An 11,252-nucleotide genomic window follows, 5' to 3' on the forward strand; every position below is an offset into this window, starting at 1 on the left:
GGCCATTTTCCAGTAGAGGCGATTGCTGAATCGCAAAGTCACAAATCGCTAGCGAATTTAAAATCGCTGGGGTTTGGTAAATAACATAGGAATCACGGTAGGTTATTTCCACTAATGCGATTTTGACAAAAGCGTGATCGCGCCGCGGAGCGATTTTTGCCGCGATTTTGGCTATGCAGTGCTAGCGATTGCTAGTGGAAAAGGGGCTCTTAGTGTTTGCGTTTAGTGATTTCTAGTGTGAATGGGCCCTTTAAATGAAGTTGGGCGTTATTTAATATTGCAGAGATGTAGCTAGTGTGGCTAGTGGGGAAGCAGACATGCATAAAGCATTTAAGGGGAACCAGAGACGAAGCACCCTTGTGTATTTTACCATATATATCAGTAAGAACATTACAGAAAACACTTACCATGCTCTCAGTTTCATCCTCACTGCTAAAAGTGTCTGTTAACAGCTGTGATAAGAATCCCGGACTGAGCATTCAGTCTGGCTTTGCAGGGCATAATTATTGCTGACTCATTATAGCAGAGCCACAAGGGGGCAGGCTTGGGCTTGAAAAGACACCAGAGAACACAGACTCAGCTATAATCTTTCGGTAACAAAACTAGACTAAGTGCTCAGTCAGGGATTCTTATCAGAGGTGATAACAGTCAGATTAAACAGAGAACAATGAAACAAAGAGCAGATTAGGTGTTTACTGTCATGCAGAGCCGTGACAAGGTCCTCCAGCACCCAAGGCTGAGACACCAAATTGCGCCCCTCCATCCCTGCCACCCCAGCCATCACACACTGATTGCTATTAGACTAAAAGGCGCCACAGGGCCCACAACCTCCCCAACACCTTAATATCTAGTTATATGGCTTGCAGTCACTGCCATGTGTCCCCTTTTCCTATTTCTTTCTGCTTCAAACACAATTAGGAATGACAGCTGAATGAATTCTGCGCCCCCTCCTACACTGCGCCCTGAGGCTGGAGCCTCTCCAGCCTATGCCTCGGCCCGGCCCTGCTGTCATGTTCCCACTAATTTATAAGGTAAAATACAAGAGGGTGCTTCATCTCTGGTTCTCTTTAAAGCCCTGAGATCTGTACAGATATAGAATTATGTCATCTTAAAGCCTGGTGCACACATCCAATTTTAATTGGCCATCGATTGCCCAATTTTACCACTTCCATGGAGCACAAGAGCTTATCTACACAATTTGTTCATAGTATTCTAATTATCAGTCTTTTTGGCTCTCATTCTATATGGAGATGGAAAAATTGGTCAGTGTTTGGGCAATGAAAATTGGATGTGTGTATGCACCTTAAATTATCACTTGTCTCACTGATGTCTGGAGATGGAAGTATCCGGACACGCAGGGCTTTACCTGCCAGTCCTCAACCTACCACTCTATGTCTAGACTGGATCATTTTTTTGTTCCCCGAGAGACCCTCTCGTCGGTGTTAGCAATTGAACGCCTCCCATGGGCCATATCAGACCACGCACCCCTTAAACTAACGCTATCCACGGGGGGAGTTAGGTCTCTGACTGCTTGGAGGCTCTCCGCATACTGGCTTAAAGATGCGGATGTTCAGGGGGAGATACACACTGACCTACTCGAATACTGGAGTACCAACACTGGGTCCTGTTCTGCTGATGTGGTGTGGGACGCTTCTAAAGCTTATATAAGGGGTTCCTTTAGATCCGCTATCAAAAAGGTGAGGGATATACGTAAACTGTCCTTAGTTCAAGCAGAGGACCTTGCTAGAACCAAAGAAGTGGAATTTTGTTCCACTCACTCTTCCGATGCCTTCCGACTTTGGAAAGCTGCCCAAATCAAAGTTAATCTCCTTGAGGTCGACCTTACTAAAAAGTTTCTGCTAAGACAAACACACCGCATATTTGAACAGGGAGAGAAGTGTGGCTCCCTACTGGCCTGGCTTGCCAAGGACCACACTAATAAAGCCAGTGTTCCTCTTATCCTCGATAGGACAGGCACTCTCCACACCTCACCACCTGATATTAACTGTGTCTTCAGAGATTACTATCGGGACCTTTACTCTTCTAAGGTAGCTTATACAGCGGATGCTCTTCAGGAATTTCTTGGGGGGATCCCCTTGCCACGACTGGAGGCGGAACAAGCTGAGCTTCTAGATACTGATATAACTGCGGATGAGGTGGAATTGGCCATTGCCAGCATGCAGTCTGGGAAGACGCCGGGCCTGGATGGCATCCCAGTAGAATACTATAAACTCTACAGAGAGGACCTCAGCTCTCAGTTAGCTGACCTCTTCAATTATATGCGGGCCCGCCGTCTCATCCCAGACTCCATGAGAACTGCTCTTATTGTAGTGATTCCCAAGAAAGATAAAGATCCCAAGAGCTGCGCTTCCTATCGACCAATTTCCCTACTGAATGTAGACATCAAAATTCTCGCCAAAATATTAGCTAGGAGACTGGCCCGGGTTGTTGAGGTTCTTATCCATCCTGATCAGACCGGCTTCATGCCAAACAGAGGTACGGACATCAACTTGAGGCGCCTTTACGCCAATCTGCTGATCTCCCATGATAACGCTGGCACAAGAACTATCGCCACGCTCGACGCCGAGAAGGCGTTCGATTCAGTTGAATGGCCGTACCTCTGGGAGGTGCTCCGTCTGTTTGGGCTGGGTGACAAGTTCATCTCCTGGGTTAAACTCATGTATTCATCTCCTCTGGCCAGGATCAGAACCAATGACGAAGTATCAGATCCATTCCCACTGGAGAGAGGCACCCGGCAGGGCTGTCCGCTCTCCCCCCTCCTCTTTGCACTAGCAATTGAGCCGGCGGCTGCTTTGCTTCGTATGACACCTGAGGTGGTTGGGCTCTCGGTGGGGAAATTGGTCGAGAAGGTGGCGCTCTATGCAGACGACATGCTGCTATTCCTAGGTGATGCGGGACCCTCACTTTCTGCAGCTCTCCGCATTTTAGATCAGTTTGGTGGCTACTCGGGTATCCGTATAAACTGGGACAAATCCCTACTCTACCCAATTGATAATGCTAGTTCACCTTTACTTCCACATGCCCAACTAAAATGGGTTTCAAGCTTTAAATACTTAGGAATTCTGATCGACAAGGATATAAGTCAATATATCCCTACGAACCTTCAGCCAGTTATTGACCATTTCTCTCGCAAAGCTGCCTCATGGAGGTCTCTTCCGCTTTCAGTCGTGGGGCGGGTGAATCTCTTCAAGATGCTATTTCTCCCCAGGTTCAATTATGTCTTCCGCCAATCGCCAGTGTGGATCCCCCAATCCATTTTTCGGATGGTGGACTCGATACTATCCAGCTTTATCTGGGAGGAGGGTGTACCGAGATTGTCGCTGGCCACACTGCAACTCCCCATTGACGGTGGTGGGCTCGCTCTCCCCAATCTACGAAAGTACTTCCTGGCCTCGATTCTCGTCACCACAAGATGGTGGTTTGGTCAGGACGAACGCAACACTGCAGCGTTATTGGAAGCGGCAGTCGTCGGGTCCCAGGAATCTCTCACCAACCTTCCCTTTAGGGGAATCAATAAATTCTCCAATATCACAGCCCCAATGAAAACCACCATCAAGGCATGGGAGAATAGCAGGTCTGATCTGCGGAAACCGAACACCCTCTCCCCCTTCACACCACTCTGGGGCAACCCTAAGTTGGCAAATTTTACCTCCATTCCTGACGTGCAATTATGGGCCTCCAAGGGTATCAAACAGGTGGTCCACTTGGTTACAGCTGGAACGATACTAACTTTTCCACAACTGAAAGCTAAATATCACCTGCCAAACAAAATGTTCTTCCGGTACCTTCAGGTCCGGCACGCATGGCAGACCCAGTTCCCAGGCTCCTGGACGTGGGAATCTGACCCAATTGAAAGCATCCTCCTGCGGGAACATCTGGACAGGCCCCTCTCGGAGGTCTATGCCAGATTGGCCCCACTATCCACCCCTAGACTTGATAAAGCCAGAACCAAGTGGGAGGCCGATGTGGGTCCTCTATCCGACACAGAATGGGGGGACTTCCTAAGCTGCATGGAAGGGGTCTCGATCTCTGCTGTGGACAAATTTCTGCATCTCAAATTGGTCTACAGGACATATCGCACCCCACTTCAGTTACATGCCATTTATGCAGATAGATCGGAGCTCTGCCCAAAATGTAAAAGGGAACCTGGATCCTTCTTCCATATGATCTGGACTTGTGACGTGATTCACAATTACTGGACACAGGTGGCTGCTTTGCTGACCAAGGTTCTGGGAGAGAGGGTTGTGGTAGATCCCAGGAGTCTACTCTTGGGGCTATACACTGATGCTACCCTTTCCACACACCACATTACCCTACTTAACATTCTGTGTATGTATGCTAGGAAGGAAGTTTTCCATAAATGGTTCTCTGACGACCCTCCCTCTAGGGCCCTATGGATTAAGAAAGTCAACAAGGCAATGACATGGTACAAACTTACATATTTAACCCCCTTGGCGGTATGAAAAATACTGCCAGGGGGCAGCGCAGCAGGTTTTTAAAATTTTTTTTTTTTTAAATCATGTAGCGAGCCCAGGGCTCGCTACATGATAGCCGCTGCTCAGCGGCATCCCCCCAGCCCCGCCGATCGCCTCCGGCGATAGGCGATCAGGAAATCCCGTTCAAAGAACGGGATTTCCTGGAGGGCTTCCCCCGTCGCCATGGCGACGGGGCGGGATGACGTCACTGACGTCAGCGACGTCGGGACGTCATTGGGAGACCCGATCCACCCCTTGGCGCTGCCTGGCACTGATTGGCCAGGTAGCGCAGGGGTCTGGGGGGGGCGCGCCGCACCGGATAGCGGCGATCGGGCGCGCGGCGGCGGCGATCGGGGTGCTGGCGCAGCTAGCAAAGTGCTAGCTGCGTCCAGCAAAAAAATTTTTATGAAAATCGGCCCAGCAGGGCCTGAGCGGCACCCTCCGGCGGCTTACCCCGGGTCCAGCACGGGGTTACCGCTAAGGAGGTTAAATAGAAATTGTCCCCAGAAATTCAATTTGATATGGTTACCCTGGTTAGACTATCTCACTTCTCATGATGTTCTCTCTGATGCCTAGGGCCTAAGGGAAAGTCACATCTTGTATGCTCTTTTTGTTTTCTACTATGCTGTCACTCAACTAGTGGCTGGATAGTGTACTGGTTAAGGGTTCCGCCTTTGACATGGGAGACCAGGGTTCGAATCCTGGCTAGGTCAAGTACCTATTCAGTAAGGAGTTCAAGGCAAGACTCCCTAACACTGCAGGGTGGCCTCCTGAGCGCGTCCCAGTGGCTGCAGCTCTTGAGCGCTTTGAGTCCGACAGGAGAAAAGCGCTATACAAATGTTCGGATTATTATTATATTATTATTATAACTAGTCTAAGGTGATACTACATTGATGTACTAGCGGAATTGTGTTCCTCTGATGTGTCATTAATGCTGATAGTTTATACTCGCTCACTATTATCACGAGACTGTCCAACCCGGTTCATAGGTTCTACCTTAATATTTAAGACAATCCTTGCGATGCACACCTGGGAGAGGGGGGGAAGGAGTTGGGTTAGGGGGGGGGGGGGGCAATGTATGTTTTGTATGTATTTTTGGAAAAAAAAATTTCAATAAAATACGTCTGTTAAAAAAAAAACAATTATCACTTGTGATAGCGTTGAGCTCAAATTTCCCATGGTCGTAATTTTGCTTTAAAATTTGCAAATTATGATGCAAAATTGTAATCAGAAATTTCTGTCAAATTCATAACTAATTTCACACAGAACCGTAACTGTGTCCCGTCATTTTGCGGTTAATTTATTTCACGCTGGCTGCGTTCTTAATTGCGTAAAATATGCAAAATGTACGGATGGATTGTACAAAAGCAATTCAATTTCAAAATTAATTACGTATAATGGTAATTGCAAAATTTTATGCAAAATTAGCACATGACATCACTAGTTTGTGATTGTTTCAGGCTAGGAGCACACATAGCAGAAACGCTAGCATTGCGGGAAACGATGCGTTTTTGCCGCTAATGGAAGTCTATGGGCCACAGGAAAAAACGCATATAAAAAAACGCATATGCGTTTTATATGCGTGCGTTTTCAAAAACGCTGGTTTTGTTGCATAGCATGCAAAAACGCATATAATGAAAGTCAATGGGAACACAATGGTATGCGTTTTTCATGCGTTTTGCATGCATTTTTATATGAGTTTTTTCACCAAAAATTGTTTTGTGATGTATTTCTGCTTCTTGTTGTCTTCCTAGTGATATGCGAACCGCTAACGCATAAAAACGCACACAAAACGCATCTGCGGTAAAAAAACGCAAACATGATATAAAACGCAGCCTTTCATGTTATGTTTTGTGTGCACCCAGCCTCAGGCAGCAGTCTGTGCAGGTATTGTCTTCCTGCATCTGATCAGGGATGCTCAAATCCGAACTTTGGATGAATCCGGATAGTTGCTATCCGGATTTCATCCTGTTAATTGCAATCACCTGTGCGAGATGGGCGGGAGGGTCAATCTTACCTCTCTGACGTCGTCTTAGGTCCGTCCCTCGGCGCCTCCCACGTTGCGGTCAAAGCGGCAGTCACGTGATTACAAACACTTCCTCCTTCTGGGTTGAAGAAGGCAGTGTTTGTAGTCACGTGATGCGCATGGACCGCATCGTGGGAGGCGCCGAGGGACGGACCCAAGAAGACGTCAGAGAGGTAAGATTGGCCCTCCCGCCCATCCCGCACAGGTGATTGCAATTAACAGGATGAAATCTGGATAGCAACTATCCGGATTCATCCAAAGTTCGGATTTGAGCATCCCTACATCTGATACATCTCTTAGGCCTGGTGCACACCAAAAAACGCTAGCAGATCCGCAAAATGCTAGCAGATTTTGAAACGCTTTTTCTTATTTTCCTGTAGCGTTTCAGCTAGCATTTTGCGGTTTTGGGAAGCGTTTTTGGTGTAGTAGATTTCATATATTGTTACAGTAAAGCTGTTACTGAACAGCTACTGTAACAAAAAACGCCTGGCAAACCGCTCTGAAGTGCCGTTTTTCAGAACGGTTTGCGTTTTTCCTATACTTACCATTGAGGCAGAAACGCATCCGCAATCCAAAATCTGCAGCAGCCCGGGAGTATGCGTTTCTGCAAAACGCCTCCTGCTGTGCTGTGCACCACCCCATTGAAATACATAACCCAAGCGGATCCGCAGCCGCAAGCGGATCGCAAACCGCAGCCGAACCGATCTGGTGTGCACTAGGCCTTACAGAGCCAGATCATCCACAAGGCAAACCTAGGCAGCTGCCTAGGGCCTGGAGAGAGCCGAGGGGCCTGGTGGATGCTGGCCCCCAACAATTCTTACTAAAAAAGCCAGGTGATTATCAACATTGGCAAAAACTGCTATCTTGCCTAGAACCCCATTTCATCTTAAAGGGAACCTGAAGCAAGAAGTATAGGGAGGCTGCCATGTTTGTTTCCTTTTCAACAATACCAGTTGCCTGGTTGCCCTGCTGGTCTATTTGGCTGCAGCAGTGACTGAATGACACCAGACACAAGCATGCAGCTCATCTTTTAAGAGCTAATAATGTCAGAAACACCTGATCTGCTGCATGCTTGTTCAGGGTTTCGGAATCGATCCGCGCGGATATCGGAAAGGTTGGAAATTATCAGCTGGGAGCATCAGCGGCTCGATACATGGTACAGAAACGTACTGTGTATCCCCAGCATTAGGCCTCTTTCACAGTGCAACGTTAAAGTCGACCGTTAGAAAATGTTTTAACGTGGACTAACGCACAGCAATACTAAGTCTGTGCGACATTCACATTGCATACGTTGCGTTTGTGTGTAACGTGTAGCATTATTAGAAAGTGCTGCATGCTGTGTGTTATACACGTTATTAGCTGCGTTGGACTGTTTGCACGTAATGACCTGGAAGCATACTTTTCATTGCCTGTATGCCTACTGTATGCAACGATAGCAGGGCATAGAGTTGCGTTGTGACGTTTTTGGGACGTTGTGTTAGTTTGCGTTGCGACTTTGACGTCGCATCAAAACACAACGCCCCACTGTGAAAGTAGCCTCAATCCTATTGTGAGCTTGTACAAATAGCAGTCAGGTTAAGGTGGCCATGCATCAGGCGACTTGGCGGGCGATCGACCATCCGATTCAATTATTATAATCGAAATTGGATGAAAATTGGTGCCGCCAAGTGCATGCCCAACCGACGATGCGACTAATTACAGGACGAAAATTAATCGCATTCTCAATCGCGCATGCTGCAAGATGTTGGGCCAACTTGCTCGATCGGGTGCGTAGCGGGAACGGCGTGCAGTTTCCAGACAATCGATGAACGCGACAAAACACCCAATGCTCTCCCCCCTTGTAAATGTGCCCCGTGTAAAGTATACATTACCTGTCGGCGGCCTGCGCTTGTCCCTCCGCTGCTCCGGGCGCATTCCCCTCTCCATACACGCACGCCCCACCTGGTTTCCTTTTAATCGCGTGCATGTGATGTCACACAAGCGCGCCCGTACAAGGAAACCACATGGGGTGTGCATACAGTGGAGAAATACCCGGAAGCCAGCGGGGGACAAGTGGAGGCCGTGGACAGGTAATGTACAGTATACTTTTAATAATAATATACAATTGTTTACAATAATAACTTAAATACGGAAATTTGTATGCATACATCAACATAATACGCATCAAAAAACTACTAAATGACTAATTTCGTAATGAACCGTAATTTCGCATAATTCCAAAGTTACGCGAAGTTTCGTTACATAACTACGGTTCACGCGTAATTTATTACGCATTTTCCCGTAAATTTTGCATTACGATTACGATGAAAAATGGCAAATTTTGATGCAAAATTTCGGCCCACCACTGTAACTGACTGTATCAGATTCGATAAGAGAGAGATTTGTCTCTTGGCGGAATCTGCCCATACATCTCTAGATGTATGGCTACCTTTAGATTTCCTAGCCATTTGCCTCGTCTCAGCTATTTACCCTCAGGGGGTATCTTGCCACACACTGTTACCCAGGGGCCAGGCTGTGACCCCCCCCCCATGTGCCCGCTATAAGTGCCAGGACCAGTAGGTCTTCCAGCTCTGTAGCCAGAAGCATCATGGCGTTTAAAGGCCATAGTGAATGCGCACATCGGATAGTTATTCGCCATGACAGTGAAATGCTGAATAATGTTCGGTTTCTCCTTGTTTCTGCATGTCTGACTTCACTGCTCTTGACGAGATCTTGCCATTTAAAGTTCAGCAGCAAACACGATTGTACCTATGCCTCCGCAGGCACGTCTGACCATCATTGAGCCCCACAGTAATGCCCCTGTGTCTTTATGCTTACGACCTACTCCCCCCTTCACCCCCCCCCCCCCCAAATAACTCCCTGTTGAAGTGATGCGCACTCTCTGTGCCCTTCATAATGTACAGTACATGTGCAGCCATCTATTTGTCTTGTAGCAAGAACAGTCTCTATGTTTCCTATATAATATTTACATTCATCATTGGCATTGGTATAGCTGCACAGCTTCATGCCCACCACCCCCATAACAAGTGCAGCCATTATAGCCCCCAGCATCATGTGCAGCCTTTATACCCTCCCATAACAAGTGCAACCATTATAGCCCCCATAACAGGTGCAGCCATCTGAACCCCCATAATAGGTGCAGCCATCTAAGCCCCCATAACAGGTACAGCCATCACATCCCCCAGCAACATGTGCAGCCATCATAGCCCCCATAACAAGTGAAAACATTATAGTCACCAAAACAAGTGCAACCATCGTAGTCCCCATAACAAGTGCAACCATCGTAGTCCCCATAACAAGTGCAACCATTGTAGCCCCCATAACAAGTGCAACCATTGTAGCCCCCATAACAAGTGAAACCATTATAGCCCCCATAACAAGTGAAACCATTATAGCCCCCATAACAAGTACAACCATTATAGCCCCCATAACAAGTACAACCATCGTAGTCCCCATAACAAGTGCAACCATTATAGCCTCCATAACAAGTGCAACCATTATAGCCCCCATAACAAGCGCAACCATTATAGCCCCCATAACAGGTGCAGCCGTCGTAGCCCCCTAACAAGTACTACCATTACAGAACCCCATAACAAGTGCAGCCATCATTGCCCTCCACAAAAAGTGCAGCCACCCTAGCCCTCCATAACAAGTGCAGCTGTCCTAGCACCCCACAAAAATGCAGCAACACATCTCAAACAAGTGTAGCCATCATAGCCTCCTATAACAAGTGCCGCCATCATCTCTCCCATAACAAGTGCAGCCATCATCTCTCCCATAACAAGTACAGCCATCATAGCCCCCATAACAAATGCAGCCATCATAGCCCCCATAACAAATGCAGCCATCATAGCCCCCATAACAAATGCAGCCATCATAGCCCCCATAACAAATGCAGCCATCATAACCCCCATAACAAAGGCAGCCATCATCTCCTCCATAACAAGTGCATCCATCATCTCCCCCATAACAGGTGCAGCCATCATAGCCCCATAACAAGTGCCACCATCATAGCCCCCTATAACAAGTGCAGCCATCATCTCTCTCATATAACAAGTGCAGCCATCATGTCCCCCATAACAAGTGCAGCCATCATGTCCCCCATAACAAGTGCAGCCATCATAGCCCCATTGCAAGTGCAGCCATCACAACCCCCATAACAAGTGCAGCCATCATCTCTCTCATATAACAAGTGCAGCCATCATGTCCCCCATAGCAAGTGCATCCATCACAACCCCCATAACAAGTGCAGCATCATAGCAACAAGATGTCATTACAAGCATCTACAGGGGGTAGTTACTATCCGGGGGGGATCTTACCCGTATGACGTCTTCTTCGGTCTGTGCTCGTCGCCTCCAATGATGCGCTCCAAGCGCCGCATGCGCCGGTCACGTGACTACAAACACTTCCAACCCAGAAGGAGGAAGTGTTTGTAGTTACGTGACCGGCGCATGTGGCGCTTGGAGCGCATCGTGGGAAGCGACACGTACAGACTGAAGAAGACATCATACGGGTAAGATTGACCCCCCCCCCCCTGCACAGCTTTAGTGGGAGATATCTGGATAGCAACTATCCGGATGTCTCCTGGATCAGATTTGCCCCCAGGTGCCGAACCCTTACCACTCTACCCCCGCTGACTAACACTAACTACTCCACTCCTCTATGGAGATCAGGTGTTTATGACATTATTGCCACATCTGACAAGATTAGCTGCATGCTTGTTTCTGATG

This window comes from Hyperolius riggenbachi, chromosome 8 (genome assembly GCF_040937935.1).
Source record: "Hyperolius riggenbachi isolate aHypRig1 chromosome 8, aHypRig1.pri, whole genome shotgun sequence".
Taxonomy (NCBI): Eukaryota; Metazoa; Chordata; class Amphibia; order Anura; family Hyperoliidae; genus Hyperolius; species Hyperolius riggenbachi.